Consider the following 16,812-nt stretch of genomic DNA (forward strand, 5'->3'; position numbering starts at 1 on the left):
TCACAGGTAGTGAATTTAAGATATCTAGTATTAAGATTTCTATGATATGTATGTTTTTTAAGCTTACCGTATAACTAGTTCTCTATAAGCAAGGATATAGAGTGACAGATTAATAATACCATAGTCATTTTTATAGATGCTCACTCAGTTGTTGGAAGGACTGATGTTGAAGCTGAAACTCCAATACTTTGGCCACCTGATGCAAAGAGCTGAATCATTTTAAAAGATCCTGATGTTGGGAAAGATTGAGGGCAGGAGGAGAAGGGGACGACAGAATATGAGATGGTTGGATGGCATCTCCGACTCAATGGACATGAGTTTGAGTAAACTCTGAGAGCTGGTATTGGACAGGGAGGCCTGGTGTGCCACAGTCCATGGGGTCGCAAAGAGTTGGACACAACTGAGCAACTGAACTGAACTGAACTCAGTTGTTGCCAGATTCTCAATTTTTATGAAGTTCTTATGCTGCACTCAATATGCCAACAAATTTGGAAAATTCAGCAGTGGCCACAGGACTGAAAAAGGTCAGTTTTCATTCCAATCCCAAAGAAAGGCAATGCCAAAGAATGCTCAATCTATCGCACAATTGCACTCATCTCACACGCTAGTAAAGTAATGCTCAAAATTCTCCAAGCCAGGCTTCAGCATGTGAACCGTGAACTTCCTGATGTTCAAGCTCGTTTTAGAAAAGGCAGAGGAACCAGAGATCAAGTTGCCAACATCCGCTGGATCATGGAAAAAGCAAGAGAGTTCCAGAAAAACATCTATTTCTGCTTTATTGACTATGCCAAAGCCTTTGACTGTGTGGATCACAATAAACTGTGGAAAATTCTGAAAGAGATGGGAATACCAGACTACCTGACCTGCCTCTTGAGAAATTTGTATGCAGGTCAGGAAGCAACAGTTAGAACTGGACATGGAACAACAGACTGGTTCCAAATAGGAAAAGGAGTATGTCAAGGCTGTATAGCGTCACCCTGTTTATTTAACTTATATGCAGAGTACATCATGAGAAACGCTGGACTGGAAGAAACACAAGCTGGAATCAAGATTGCCGGGAGAAATATCAATAACCTCAGATATGCAGATGACACCACCCTTATGGCAGAAAGGAAGAGGAACTCAAAAGCCTCTTGATGAAAGTGAAAGTGGAGAGTGAAAAAGTTGGCTAAGCCAAGCTCAATATTCAGAAAACGAAGATCATGGCATCTGGTCCCATCACTTCATGGGAAATAGATGGGGAAACAGTGGAAACAGTGTCAGACTTTACTTTTTTGGGCTCCAAAATCACTGCAGATGGTGACTGCAGCCATGAAATTAAAAGACGCTTACTTCTTGGAAGGAAAGTTATGACCAACCTAGATAGCATATTCAAAAGCAGAGACATTACTTTGCCAACAAAGGTTCGTCTAGTCAAGGCTATGGTTTTTCCTGTGGTCATGTATGGATGTGAGAGTTGTACTGTGAAGAAGGCTGAGCACCGAAGAATTGATGCTTTTGAACTGTGGTGTTGGAGAAGACTCTTGAGAGTCCCTTGGACTGCAAGGAGATCCAACCAGTCCATTCTGAAGGAGATCAGCCCTGGGATTTCTTTGGAAGGAATGATGCTAAAGCTGAAACTCCGTACTTTGGCCACCTCATGCGAAGAGTTGACTCATTGGAAAAGACTCTGATGCTGGGAGTGATTGGGGGCAGGAGGAGAAGGGGACGACAGAAGATGAGATGGCTGGATGGCATCACTGACTCGATGGACGTGAGTCTCAGTGAACTCCGGGAGTTGGTGTTGGACAGGGAGGCCTGGCGTGCTGCGATTCATGGGATCGCAAAGAGTCGAACACGATTGAGCGACTGATCTGATCTGATCCAATATTTAAGCCCTCTTTCTCCCTCTTCATTTTAAGCATTTTTCCAATTATGAAAATGTTTTCACAAATTATACTTTTATTGAGAAAGTTCTTAACAACTGTTTATAGGGAAATAAAAGGATGATAAGCTAAACAAAGTTACAGGTGTTTTCTAAATTATCTCCTTATAATATGAATAGGAGAAAGGGATGGACAAACTATTTCAAAGACTTTATTTTGATCTGTAAATCTTGAATGGATTTTCTTTCCCAAAATAGGCCATCAGATCTTCCTGTATCCACCATCTGGAATGATAGGTAGAAAGAGAAGTTATCACATTGTGAAATGTAGATTTTGGAAACATAACTATTAGTTGACTGTTAATGACATGACTTATTGACTGGAAGCACAAGGGAGGTTGAGTGTTGAATAGCCCCAAATAATCAGTTGCGTAGATGATAAGCTTGTGATTTAAAATTGTGTCTATTTCCATGAAGGCACAAAGTCTGCCCTATTAACTTCTGAAAGGTTTGCACTGGTCCCAGCTCTATTACTTGCCAGCTCTGCATACTTAAGAAAATTTGCTAGTCTCTCTGAGCTTCAATTCCCAAATTATACATTGAGTTTAATATTAATAATCTAACAGATAAATGGCCAAATGAGATACCCTTTGTGAACATTGAGAAAGGCAAATGAGAACAAATTATTTGATTAGACCAATGACTAGGTTTTCAGTCAATGTTTGTGGCTATTTTTGTTCATGTCTTTGTTTATACAACAATAATTTTAACATCAAGCTTGAATCTCTTTTTATGGGGAAAGGTTGTAGAAACCAAGTCTGATTCCATTTTTACATCTGAAAATTCCTTCTGGATGTGGTGCCTTAGATCAAAGACTTTATTGTTATATTTTTTAATATAAAGGAAAAATTTAGTAGCATTAATTATATCTTTTGAAATTTGATTATAATCTATAGTGTCTTCAGTATTATTTCATCACAAAGAATTATTCAAAGGAAAAACTCTTAGACACGATTATTTTGTTCCTGTTAAAATACAAACACAATTAGGCTTCCCAGGTGGTCCAGTGGTAAAGAATCTGCCTGCCATTGCAGGAGACATGGGTTCAACCCCTAGGTCAGGAAGATCCCCTGGAGTAGGACATGGCAACCCACTTCAACTTCCTGAGAAATCCCATGGACAAAGGAGCCTGAGGGGCTACAGTCCATAGCGTTGCAAAAGAGTCAGACATGAGTTGTGTGTGTGTGTAGGTGTGTGTGTTAGTCCCTCAGTCACGTCGGACTCTTGGAGACCCCATGGACTATTACCTGCCAGGCACTTCTGTCTCTGGAGCTCTTCAGGCAAGAATACTGGAGTGGGTGGCCATTCATTTCTCCAAGGGATCTTCCCGATCCAGGGATCGGACTCAGGTCTCATGCGTTGCAGGCAGATGCTTTACAGTCTGAGCCACCAGGGAAGCCCGTTTAGTGACTAAACAGCAACAGTTCTGATGCATTACAGATGTTTTCAATAGTAGATGGCAGCATGCAAAAGAGGAAAACCCTAGTACTTGCTATGACTTACCTCAAACTGACTTCCTCTCTTTCATTTTAAGGACTCTAGGAAAGGAAGATGTAGGCTTAAATATTTGTTGCAAATTCAAAATTAGTATTACTGTGTAACAAAACATAAAAAATAACCAGTAATCAAAATGAGAGAGTTAATTTAAGTCATAGCTGTCACAGTTTATGATCAAAGTATCTGTTTTGGAATTTTAATTGTTTATGCACATTCACTCATTTGGATATTTATTTACCCTGCTAGAGGCAGATCAGTCTTTGGAATTTTGCAGATATGGGTTCAGTTCAGTTCAGTCGCTCAGTCGTGTCCGACTCTGTGACCCCACGAACCGCAGCACACCAGGCCTCCATGTCCATCACCAACTCCCGGAGTCCACCCAAAGCCATGTCAATTGAGTTGGTGATGCTATCCAACCATCTCATCCTCTGTCAAACCCTTCTGCTCCTTCCCTCAATCTTTCCCAGCATCAGGGTCTTTTCCAATGAGTCAGCTCTTTGCATCAGGTGGCCAAAGTATTGGAGTTTCAGCTTCAACATCAGTCCTTCCAATGAACACCCAGGACTGATCTCCTTTAGGATGGACTGGTTGGATCTCCTCTCAGTCCAAGGGACTCTCAAGAGTCTTCTCCAACACCACAGTTCAAAAGCATCAATTCTTCAGGGCTCAGCTTTCTTTATAGTCCAACTCTCACATCCATACGTGACCACTGAAAAAACCATAGCCTTGATTAGACGGACCTTTGTTGGCAAAGTAATGACTCTGCTTTTGAATATGCTATCTAGATTGATCATAACTTTCTTTCCAAGCAGTAAGCGTCTTTTAATTTCATGGCTGCAATGACCATCTGCAGTGTTTTTGGAGCCCAGAAAAATAAAGTCAGCCACAGTTTCCACTGTTTCCCCATCTTTGCCATGAAGTGATAGGACCAGATGCCATTCTGAATGCTAAGCTTTAAGCCAACTATTTCACTCCCCTTTTCACTTGCATCAAGAGGTTCTTTAGTTCTTCTCCACTTTCTGCCATAAGGGTGGTGTCATCTGCATATCTGAGGTTATTGATATTTCTCCCAGCAATCTTGATTCCAGCTTGTGCTTCCTCCAGCCCAAAGTTTCTCATGATGTAATCTGCATATAAGTTAAATAAGTAGGGTGACAATATATAGCCTTGACGTACTCCTTTTCTTCTTTGGAACCAGTCTGTTTTTCCATGTCCAATTCTAACTGTTGCTACCTGACCTGCATACAGATTTCTCAAGAGGCAGGTCAGGTGGTCTGGTATTCCCATCTCTTTCAGAATTTTCCATAGTTTATTGTGATCCACACAGTCAAAGGCTTTGACATAGTCAATAAAGCAGAAATAGATGTTTTTCTGGAACTCTCTTGCTTTTTCCACGATCAAGCAGATGTTGGCAACTTGATCTCTGGTTCCTCTGCCTTTTCTAAATCCAGCTTGAACATCTGGAAGTTCACGGTTCATGTATTGCTGAAGCCTGGCTTGGAGAATTTTAAGCATTACTTTACTAGCATGTGAGATGAGTGCAATTGTGTGATAGTTTGAGCATTCTTTGGCATTGCCTTGACCTTTTCCAGTCCTGTGGCCATTGCTGAATTTCCCAAATTTGCTGGCATATTGAGTGCAGCACTTTCATAGTATCATCTTTCAGGATCTGAAATAGCTCTACTGGAATTCCATCACCTCCACGAGCCTTGCTTGTAGTGATGCTTTCTAAGGCCCACTTGACTTCACATTCCAGGATGTCTGGCTCAAGGTGAGTGATCACACCATCGTGATTATCTAGGTCATGAAGATCTTTTTTGTACAGTTCTTCTGTGTATTCTTGCCACCTCTTATTAATATCTTCTGATTTTGTTAGGTCTCTACCATTTCAGTCGTTTATTGAGCCCATCTTTGCATAAAATGTTCTCTTGGTATCTTTAATTTTCTTAAAGAGATCTCTAGTCTTTCCCATTCTGTTGTTTTCCTCTATTTCTTTGCATTGATAGCTGGGGAAGGCTTTCTTATCTCTCCTTGCTATTCTTTGGAACTCTGCATTCAAATGGGTTTATCTTTCCTTTTTTCCTTTGCTTTTCACTTCCCTTCTTTTCACAGCTATTTGTAAGGCCTCCTCAGACAGCCATTTTGCTTTTTTGCATTTCTTTTCCATGGGGATGGTCTTGATTCCTGTCTCCTGTACAGTGTCACGAAGCTCCATCCATAGTTTATCAGGCATTCTGTCTATCAAATCAAGTCCCTTAAATCTATTTCTCACTTCCGCTGTATAGTCACAAGGGGTTTGATTTAGGTCATACCTGAATAGTCTAATGGTTTCTCCACTTTCTTCAATTTCAGTCTGAATCTGGCAGTAAGGAGTTCATGATCTGAGCCACAATCTGCTCCCAGACTTGTTTTTGCTGCCTGTATAGAGCTTCTCCATCTTTAGCTGCAAAGAATATAACCAATATGATTTTGGTGACCAGATCTAATTAAAAAAAAAAAAAAAATCTTGAATGTCGTTCCAGAAACATCACATTTTGTCTTGTCTCTTTCTGTCATGTTGCTCTTCAGGTGAGAACTACCTCTTCTCTTTTGTATCCTAAACCACTTTGAGTTACAGATCTAATCCATGAAACATCTCAGAGAAATGCACACATTCACCTCACATAAAATTTTATAAACTTTTCAGAAGGCACATAGGAACCCCAAAGTTAACCTGTGCATCCCAGATTTCATTGAGAGGATTTGCAATCCCATTCCCACTTGGTCGTTTCCAAATAAATATTTTCTGCAGGACTTTCCATGGATAAATGAGCACTTTGAAAGGTAATTTTGTGATTGGAATATTACAGTTGCTGTCTTGCCCAAAAGTAATTGTGGTATCTGAATAATACAAAGGATGTGCTATCTTTCAAACCCAAATGGTTTGAATCACTTTGTGACTAGTATACATTAGTTTTATGTATACATGTCATAAGCAGAAATAATATGATGTCCAATCCTTGCCAAAAGGCAGAAGCAAAATTCATATTTTCTTTAATCCCTATCCAGAAAATATTTAATTTTGAACAGGCCAGTGTTTTTTAGAGCTCTGTGATATCTTAGAGGTGATAAGTCTCTCTTGCCCTCTTTTGTATAACAGAGAAACTAAATGAAATCCATAAAAGCTCAATAAATGTCCATGTTTAGTGTGTGCCAAAAGTGAGATTATAATTCAAGTATTCTCATTTTAAACTGTGCGCTTTCTTTCTGGACTCTTAAATTCTTCAGGTGTTCACATTATGGGGAATTGACAATTTTTATTTTCAGAAATATATTCTTACTAGGTAAAGAAATGAATTCTCGAAAATAAAATATTCTTGAGTTTTTTAAATGTTCTGGGTGGTAATTGTCATTTTAATACATGCATGCTCAGTCATGTCTGACTCTTCTGTGACTCCATGAACTGTAGCCCGACAGGCTGTCCATGGGATTTCCCGAAGGGTTGCTGTTCCCTTCTCCAGAGGATCTTCCAACCCAGGGATCAAACTCAAGTCTCCTGCATTCCAGGGAGATTCTTTACCACTAGTGTGAAAATGAGGCAGGGCAGGGAGAGGACAGTATACTTCAAGGCTGGGGCCGAAATAAGCATACCGAGACAACCCTCAGTCTTACTGTTTTGAAAATCCCCCTCATCTGGGTTGTTCTCTGCTGGTGCTCAGTTCTCTGTATTTTACCTTCTGCAAATGGCACCATCTCTGTCAGCTCCTTCATAGATACAAATGTGTTCTCCATCCTACTAATTGCCATCTTATTCCCCTTCCTAAGGGTAACTTTGTCTTAATAAGAATGCCAGCAGAAGGTAGCAGGTGAAATTTCTGAGAGCAGAATTCTACACCCAAAAGAGCAGCTTTCTGAGTTCTCAGGAAACCGTCTAGATAAGTAGATTTTCTTTTCAACAGCTTTATTTGGCTACACTTAACTAACTTGGCCATCTATGGTGTTTTAATAGGTTATATCTAATAGCGTAATCTACTTTCAGGATTGATCTCTGAGTCTTCGGTCTCCCCATGCCTCTTTATGCTGAGTCTTCAAAATGCACAATAGAGCCAGAAATGGAATAAACTTTAAATTACACATAGAGAATGACCCTTGTGGCAACTGAGCAGAGGAAAAGTGGGTTAAATTCACTCTTATCTTTTACATGCCTACAGGGCCATATTTGCTGGTGTGTAAGTCTCCGGGAAAACGCAGTCAGAAGTTTAAGTATTTTGCTACCTCTACTACTGCATTCCCAGGGGGCCAGTGCCCTATTTCTTACCATTATTCATTGTCGTTCTGCTTCTAAATAGCAATACTTCTGAGGCTGATTGTGCAGTACTGCGGATGCTGCTTTACTTGAGCTAGAATGACATTCCAGAAATGCTGTCACTGAGGATGTACTTCTAAGAAGGATGGTATTTTGCTGTGAGCAAATGAGATCATATATTATATTTAGGTTTCACAGGGAAGGCAACTGCTAATGGGTGACAGCCTGGATCTGAACTTTATGGTTTATTTAAGTTGCCTTAACAGCAGCTTTTCTTTTTCCTAGGTAATAAACATTCTTAGTATACTTAATCATTTGATCATGCAAAAAAAGTTATAATGTTTGATAAGATTAAACCAGCTAGTAGCATTTTCATATTTGTGATACCCAGATTGCTGAGATTTTTTGTTGGATTTATTGCTCATAGTGTATCTTTTAGTAAGTCTTATAGGGGCTTAAAGCAATTGGTGGTTTTGCTCATTCCCCACCACTCAGTTTTAGATACCAATTAATAACAGGCTTCATATAGATGATCCAAAATATAGTATGCTTGTTTTCATAGGCTTATTTTATTTTAGATCTCAAAAGTAGTGACTTACCACCTGAGAAAATTATTTTCTGTGGTTAAGATCTAGATATCTGGTTCTTTTAAGTTTGACTTTCCAAGAATTCAATTCTATTGAATTTCATATTTCTACTTATTCTGTTTCTAGCACATTTAAAATTAAAACTGGAAACTCTTCAGTGATACAGTCTTAGTCTTTCACATAATTTAAACTATCTCAAGGTACAACTATATATTTCTCAAAGCAGAATTTTGTGTGTGGGGGCATGAAAAAATAAAATATCATTTACAATTGTTACTTTTAAAAGTTATTTTCTTTCACTGGTGGCATAATGTGTTTTTGTGAGTTGTTTAAATGTATTTTTCTTCTAGAGAAAGTATGTCTTTTTATGGAGCTACTGTATATTTTTACATTCTTAATTTTTCAAAAACATTGAAATGCATTTACTTTAAGAACATGAAAAACATTTTAAAAGTATCACTCTCTTCAAAACAACAAATAGAAATAGTGAAAGAAAAAATATCTTACCCCACATTACAGTAAATTTGGTTAGCGAGAAGGTGGAGTTTTACAGTAATAGCTTTTAAGCAGCTTATCTAATTTTAAAATAGGGCATATTGTACTTTGTGTGAAACTGAGAGGGAAGGATGCATTTCAATTTGTTTAAATGGCTTTGACAGTGAGGTTTATCAATGCTCAATTTAATTTTGAATTTAATACCTTTTTTGCTAGATTCTCCCATTTTTTTTCTTTATCATTTTGATTGTTTTAGAATCTCATTTTTTAAAAGAACTTTTCCTTGTTAGGGAAGGAAATGTTTAAGATATCCACTGGTTTGGAAAAAAGTTAACTAAGTAAGCCCCATAAACAAGCCAGCACAAACCAATTTGTAGCCTCTGGTTGCTAAGGAGTTTGCTGCTCATCCTCCCAACAGTCCTGGGCAGTCTGCTAAATTGAAAGGATCACTAAGGCTTCTTTGAGAAAAATAAGGGTGCATAAGCAGTGATCACATCCCACATTCAGGATAGTGGCAATTAGGTTGTAGTGACGTGGTTGCTTGTATAATTGGAATTTTCAGTATGTGGTTTGGGCAGAAGTCTGCTTTAAGGACTCCCTATTAGATGTATCTAAAGTGTTTTGAGCGATGGTCAAATGTGCTGGATGTCTGTTTACTCAAAGCTACATCCTGCTTGCATAAAAACTATGTTAGGGTTCTTAATTCAATGACATCAGACTTGAAACAAAATGGAAACACTTTTGAGTTCTCTGGTCGGGAACATTACATCAGCACATTCATTTTTATTGATCTTTTAAACCAAAAATGCTTGTTCATCTCACCACTTCCTCTAGTTCAAGCTTACTTTTTTCTGAGCAGAGTTTTACCAAACTCTGAGGTTGCTGCTGTCATTCACTTTTTCTGTTCCAATTATATCCTTACTCTGAAAGACAGACATTTGTTACTGAAAATAACGTGCATGTCTTTGTGATCCTGAGGGAGTACACATTAACTGAAGGTAATTTAGGGGAGTGGCATTAAAGCTTCTGTGTTGTTTTCACGGGAAATTAAAACAATTCAAATTGTGAAGCTCAAACTGTAAATCATAAATTTCTTACATTCTTCGTTCTCTAAACCAGCAAAACAGTTTGCTGATTTGATGATGATACCAAAGAAATTTTATTCAACTTGAAAAATCTACCCAAATTGGAAGAGTAGAGCAGAAAAAGATCTTAGAATTCATCTACTAACCTCTACTTTCTAGGTAAGGAGTCATAGAAGCTTAGTGACTTTTCTTAGGACACAGAAATGTTTTTAGTTTTAGTTTATGTGTTTTCTATGTGAGGAAAAGCTCTTTCAAGTAGAAACTGAAATAAAATATTCTTGAATTCACATCATAATCTGACTTACTTAAGTAACTCTTCACAATCTTTAATGCAACTTCCATTTCATTTCTGTATGAACATACTCAGATACTAGAGATTAGCAAAATTTAATTTTGACAGAAAAAACTCATAAGACCCCTTTTTCTCATAACTTTGTTTTAGCATATCATGATCATAACTGCCTGTGGGGATGCAGACAGTTTGCATGCCTTGGACATTCCAGGAGAGAAAAGCCATGGTCTTTGTATTATTTTATATATGTGAATGAGAACTTTAAGTTGTCAAAGTACAGATAGAATTGTGACTTTTTATAGATTTTCAGTTTTTTGACAATTCAGTCATATTTTTGATGGTTAGAAATTCTATCCTAGGAAATTGTGCTGTGGGAGGTGCTAAGAGTTCTGTGCCCATCAAATCTATGTATGTGCCTTTTTTATATGGTCAATTGGAAATGAAGGTGCTATTTAGATCAACTTTTTTCATTGTCATATGTCTTTTTCCCAATTATATAGACCGATCTTGAACAGCAACAGAATAAAGTGTTTGGACTCAAGACCAGAGATTAAAGTTTATTGTCTGTATAAGGGCTAGTAAAAAGAGCCATAATTATTCAAATAATCAAGATGAGAAGTGAAGATCTAAACTAAAGTTGAAGCCATAGAGGTGGAGAGGAAGAAATGGATACAATAAATATTTTATACCCTGTAATCTAGAAACTGAATGATGACAGCTTTCTGAGGTAATAAAAGTGAAATCTCAGTTGATTCCAAAGAGTCTAATTTGTGCAAGTGGGCCAATATCTTTTCAACATGTAGTGGTTAAGTATGTAGGCAGTTCAGACCCGATACTTATTAGTTATGTGAATTGAGGTGGTAACTTGACCTTTTGTGCATCAGTTTCTTCATTTCAGTGTGGTGATAATATTAATATCTCCCTTATGAGATTGTAGAATGAGAAAGATATTACAAGTGTCAAGGGCAGAAAAAATGTGGAAAAATGTTATATATTATTATTGTTCACAGAAATAAAGATTGCAAGAACAGATTAATAGAAGCAAGATGATCGAACACTTTTATAAGTTGAATGGGAAACTTCTTTGGGACATTCAGACATAAATGTCCAATAGTAAATTTTGATTTATAGGTTTGGGAGAAATTCATGTGGAATTTATTAGTAATATTTTTTAAACTATGGCTTTGTATGAAGCCATCATGAAAGACAGTATGTAATGAGAAGGGCAAAGTGTCAAAGATGAAGTGCTGAGGAAAAAATATTGTGAGGTACACATGAACAATTAGAAAGGAATAACCAGAGTGATAGGAAGAAAACTAATTCTGTAGTGGAATTGTCAATATGGAGGTCATTGGCAGCTTCAGTTGTAGCAGTGTCCATGCCTAGATCTCTGAGAAAGTGCATAAGCCCTGAAGAGATGTGAAAATAGTACAGGCAAACTACTTTCTAAGAGGGGATGATGAGAAGCAGAAAATAGAGAAAAATGATAGCTATACAGAATGCCAAGTTTAGAAGGGTTTCGTTTGTTTGCCTTATTTTCCCTTTTCTTTTAAAATACTTAATTTCAGCTGTCTTTCAAGTTCCTGTCCATGGAATCATTTTCTAGATACTACAATGGCAACAAAACAAAACATCTTCATGTATGTAAGATACCTGACATGATTTCCAACAGATGATTTTTGCCCTCTCAAGTATTAGAAGTCTATTCCCATGGGAAACTTGTCTTAATTAAACTTACATTCACTGAGTGTAAAATAAATGTATTTGTTTCCTGTTTCAAAAGAATATTTATATAGTTCGTGGAAACCTGATCAAATTTCTTTTTTTTTTATTTTATTTTATTTTTAAACTTTACATAATTGTATTAGTTTTGCCAAATATCCAAATGAATCCATCACAGGTATACATGTGCTCCCCATCCTGAACCCTCCTCCCTCCTACATTTATAAGTGGTCTTCTGCTACTGTTTGATATCTGACTAGTCAACTCACATTTTGTGGTGGAGTTATCATCTGATGCGACTCTTGAATTCTGACAAGCTCTCTGGTGGCTCAGATGGTAAAGAATCCCCTGTAATGCAGGAGACCCAGGTTTGATCCCTGAGTCAGGTAGATCCCCTAGAGAAGGGAATGGGTACCCACTCCAATATTCTTGTCTGGAAAATTCCATGGACACAGAAGCCTGGCGTGCTACAGTCCACGGGGTCACAAAGAGTCCGCATGACTGAGTGACTAACACTTCCACTTTCACAAAAATCAGTCTTAGAATGTTTAGCTAGACCTATCTTTCCAGAAACATCAGTGAATTAAGCATGATGTGTAACACTTTGGTCATCATGTAGCTGGAAACAGGCTACCGATTTGTGTGTCCGAGATCCCAAGATGTCATGGCAAAAGGGATGGACACAGATCTTAGAAAGCAGAGATGCTGCTACTGTATGTACACTGTCCACTCTAACCCGCTCTGGTTCTTATCAAAAGCATTAATAAATTAATCTGAGTTTTTGAAATATCTAATACTGAATTTGTTTGAAAGATACGCAATATTAGTGGCAGTTGGTATGCTGTCAGCTGCCTATGAATATCTAAAAGTGGACCTTATTTTAGACCTACAGGCTAGCAGGAATCTGCAATGATCATTTATGAAACATATTCCATCCCATATGTACCATGGGTACATATATACTCCTATCTTTTAAACACAAACGGATGAAGATACAAGCTTTCTGGTTCTTGGACAGTGCTCTATAATTAATCACCAGAAGCATGCTGCCTTGCTTCTTTATATACACTTCTCTTTATTTGCAATACATTTTTAAATTTTTTTTTACAAAATAAATTATTATTAAATTGAAAAGCCATTAATTAAGAGTTTCATTGATATGAGAATCAAGTTGTCAGAGCTGGGCAATATAAAATTTGGAATGGAGGAAGTGGACTGTCAGGCGGATCTAGAGTTTCCAGTTAGCAGGGACAGAGGTGATAAAGGTTTTGCTTTGAGGGCATATTACGAGGTTAATTTGAGACTAACCTGGGTAGGGTAGTAAGAAGACTGAGAAAGCTGAGACAGATTAGGAGAAGAGTCAAAGGCAGGGACAGATATTTATGATTTAAGGGAAGATTAGAAATTAAATAGGAGATTATTATAGGAAAAATCAAATTTCAGTGTGATACAGAGTTAGTTTTAACTTTATGAATTGAGGCCAGTTGGTTGCATGATTATATTTTATGACCTTTTTATGAAAGCATTGTACTATATGTATATTTTCATTATATGTATCTTTTATCAGATAAGGTATGTTAACTATCTGTATCCTTTATTACAAGGGGCTAAAGAATTTTCAAAATGAGTACACATACTTTTTTAAAACATTTTACTTACTTTATTGTATATTTTTATAACCCTCAGAAATTCCTTCTTTTTTTTTATTTCATTACAGATCAGAAGGCATACTTAATACATTTTACCTTTTCCCCAATATTGTATGTCTTCTTAACTGTTGGTATTTGTTACCTATTCATAGTCAGTTTTAGTGTTCTAAGAATTCAAATCAGTGACCATGAGATAAAATTTAATTTGTAACACTGATGTTCATTAATTTTTTTAAGGAATAATTAGTGTGTATGAAGATTAGTGATGACCTTCTAAATTTTTAATGGCATATCTTATGTAAGTAAGGACCTTAAATAGCATTCACACACCCACACCACACCCACACATTGTTCTTGTTTGTCTGTGCATGTTCTGGAGAAGAGTCTATTATTCACTTTTTCTGTGAAAACTAAAAGCAAAATAAGAAGTGCCAGAGAATGATAATAGTGTAGCACAAAAGAAATAAAGCAAAAAGAAATAACAGGACACCCAGCTTCAAAAAACAGAAGAAAAACCCAAGTTTTTTTTTTTTTTTTTTTTCATTTGGCCATGTCATGCAGCATGTGGGACCTCATTTCCCTGACCAGGGTTTGAACTTGAGCCCCCTACATTTAGAAGCACAGAGCCTTAACCATAGAACCACCAGGGAAGCCCCCACAAGTTCTTCTAAGAACAACTTGAGTAAAACTGAGCAATGGATTCAATGTGCTTGAGACTCATTTTTTCCTAAATTTTAAAAGGGGAAAATGTTATTGGCAATAATCTCAAAGTTAAATGCATACTATATATTTTTTTAAAGTGGTTTTTTTAAGACTCACTGGAACTTCCCTGGCAGTAGAGTGGTTAAGACTCAACTTACACTACACCAATTCAACCTCTGATCAGGGAAGTAAGATCATGTGTGCTGTGAGGTGTGGCTAAAATAAGAAAAAGACATAACAGCTTGTAAATCAGCTCCTAGAAACAAAAAGTAGCAGTATTCCCATGAATAAGTTTTGAACCCCACCATCTTTAAATATTGCTTTAATATCTGAAACATGCACAATTTATCGAACAATGTTGGCTTAGGGAAATGTGAAATTCATAGCACTAAAAGCTCAAAATTACACTGTTGTTACAGATGCTGTATTTGTTAATATAAGAATGCTTAAGATGTTCAAGAGCAGAGAGGTAAAGGTCAAATTTAAAAGCTGTTTTAAATCTTACCTAAAGTTAAATTCCATAATTGAAATTCTAAAGTAACATAAAAATGTTTGATAATGTTGAATGCCTATGTTAATATCTAGAAATAAAGTTTTTTTTCTTTATAAACTCCCAAATGTAATTCTATATCTAGATAATGTTTTTATAACATTTTACTTGTTTCAGTTCAGTTCAGTTCAGTCTCTCAGTTGTGTCCGACTCTTCGCGACCCCATGAATCGCAGCACGCCAGGCCTCCCTGTCCATCACCAACTCCCGGACTTCACTGAGACTCATGTCCATCAAGTCAGTGATGCCATCCAGCCATCTCATCCTCTGTCGTCCCCTTCTCCTCCTGCCCCCAATCCCTCCCAGCATGAGTCTTTTCCAATGAGTCAACTCTTCGCATGAGGTGGCCAGAGTACTGGAGTTTCAGCTTTAGCATCATTCCCTCCAAAGAAATCCCAGGGCTGATCTCCTTCAGAATGGACTGGCTGGATCTCCTTGCAGTCCAAGGGACTCTCAAGAGTCTTCTCCAACACCACAGTTCAAAAGCATCAATTCTTCGGCACTCAGCCTTCTTCACAGTCCAACTCTCACATCCATACATGACCACAGGAAAAACCATAGCCTTGACTAGACGAACCTTTGTTGGCAAAGTAATGTCTCTGCTTTTGAATATGCTATCTAGGTTGGTCATAACTTTCCTTCCAAGGAGTAAGCGTCTTTTAATTTCATGGCTGCAGTCACCATCTGCAGTGATTTTGGAACCCAAAAAAATAAAGTCTGACACTGTTTTACTTGTTTACATGGGTTCTCAAACTGCCTTTAGTATATCGGGGAAGGGATGAGATCAGGAAATTCTTTAGGAATTGCTGCTGGCTTTAAAAAAAAAAAAAAAAAAAGAAGTCAGTTTCACATTTCATCAGTGTGTAAAATAGTTTTCTTATTCCTTCCTTCTGGAATTCCCTTCCCCCTTTAACTAGAATATGTGACTTGTAGACACAGGTAGCATGTAAGTGTAGTTAGAATAAAAGGCTCTGAGTCAGACTTCCTGCATTTAAATTCCAACTCTACCATTTTTGATTAGGAGGCTGTTGGAAAGTAATTCAAAAATCTCTTTCCTTTAGGTTTCTCACCTGGAAGGAAGAGAAGTCAACAAATTCTACTTCATTAGTTTGCATTAATCATGAAAAAAAAAAGATCAACAATATACAAAAGACCTCTGGCACATAGTAATTACTCAATACACGTTATTTTGCTTAAGTTCTTTGTAAGTTCGGTAGGAGGTTCTAGAAATGACTTGTTAGATTTTAACATTATTCACTAAAGGCATGTAGAATAAATTAGTTTCAATGTAATATTCTGGTAGTCCTGAGGGAGAACTGTTTGTCAAATTAGATAGAAGAGCAGCCCCTTCCTTTCAAAACCAGAAGTTGTTTCTTAGTCAAAAGAGATTTTGACATTGATCATTTTAGATGTAGTGTATAGTATCAAGACTTTTCCATCAACTAAGTAATATATATCTCTCTACCTATCTATACACAAATGTACTATATTTATATAAATATAATTTTCCCTGCTTAATCCAGTCTACTCAATTCTCAATTTCTGAATATATACAAAATTAATAGAACTTTATTGCTGTTCCAGTGAACTAAAGATGTAATTGAAAAAGGTACATATGAAAATGGTACATGTGAAAAAAGGTACATGTGAAAATGCATGATGGAGTATGTGTTAATACTAAAATAAGTCTATGAATGCAAAAAAGATTATGGCTCCATACATTAGGTGAGTTCAGAGTTTGGTTTAGAAAGAATGAATAACATTTGGACAGGCAGCAAAGGAACATTTTAGGTAGAAAGAAACATAAAAAGCCTGATTGTCTGAGGGAAGGGATATTTGGGTCAGACATAAGCGATCATGATGAATCCTAAATGCTTAGTTCTTTGTGTTTAGTAAATGGTAGAAATTTTGCCATTTGTGATTTATTTTTGGAACTTAGGAGCACATGACCAATCAATCATTAAGCAGTTGATGGGACCACCTGATCTTTGTCACCCAGTTCAATTTTCTGCTGTTAGATGTGTG

The 16,812-nt window shown here is 37.1% G+C and overlaps 1 protein-coding gene across 1 annotated transcript in view; it reads left to right on the plus strand.

Moving 5' to 3' along the window:
• Window positions 1-16,812, plus strand: part of PTPRD (protein tyrosine phosphatase receptor type D) — a 2,533,682-nt gene that overhangs the window by 655,790 nt on the left and 1,861,080 nt on the right. The gene's annotated exons all lie outside the window — the stretch shown is intronic.

This window comes from Bos grunniens, chromosome 8 (assembly GCF_055505025.1).
Source record: "Bos grunniens cultivar Pamir isolate PY7600 chromosome 8, Bosgru_T2T1.0, whole genome shotgun sequence".
Classification (NCBI taxonomy): domain Eukaryota; kingdom Metazoa; phylum Chordata; class Mammalia; order Artiodactyla; family Bovidae; genus Bos; species Bos grunniens.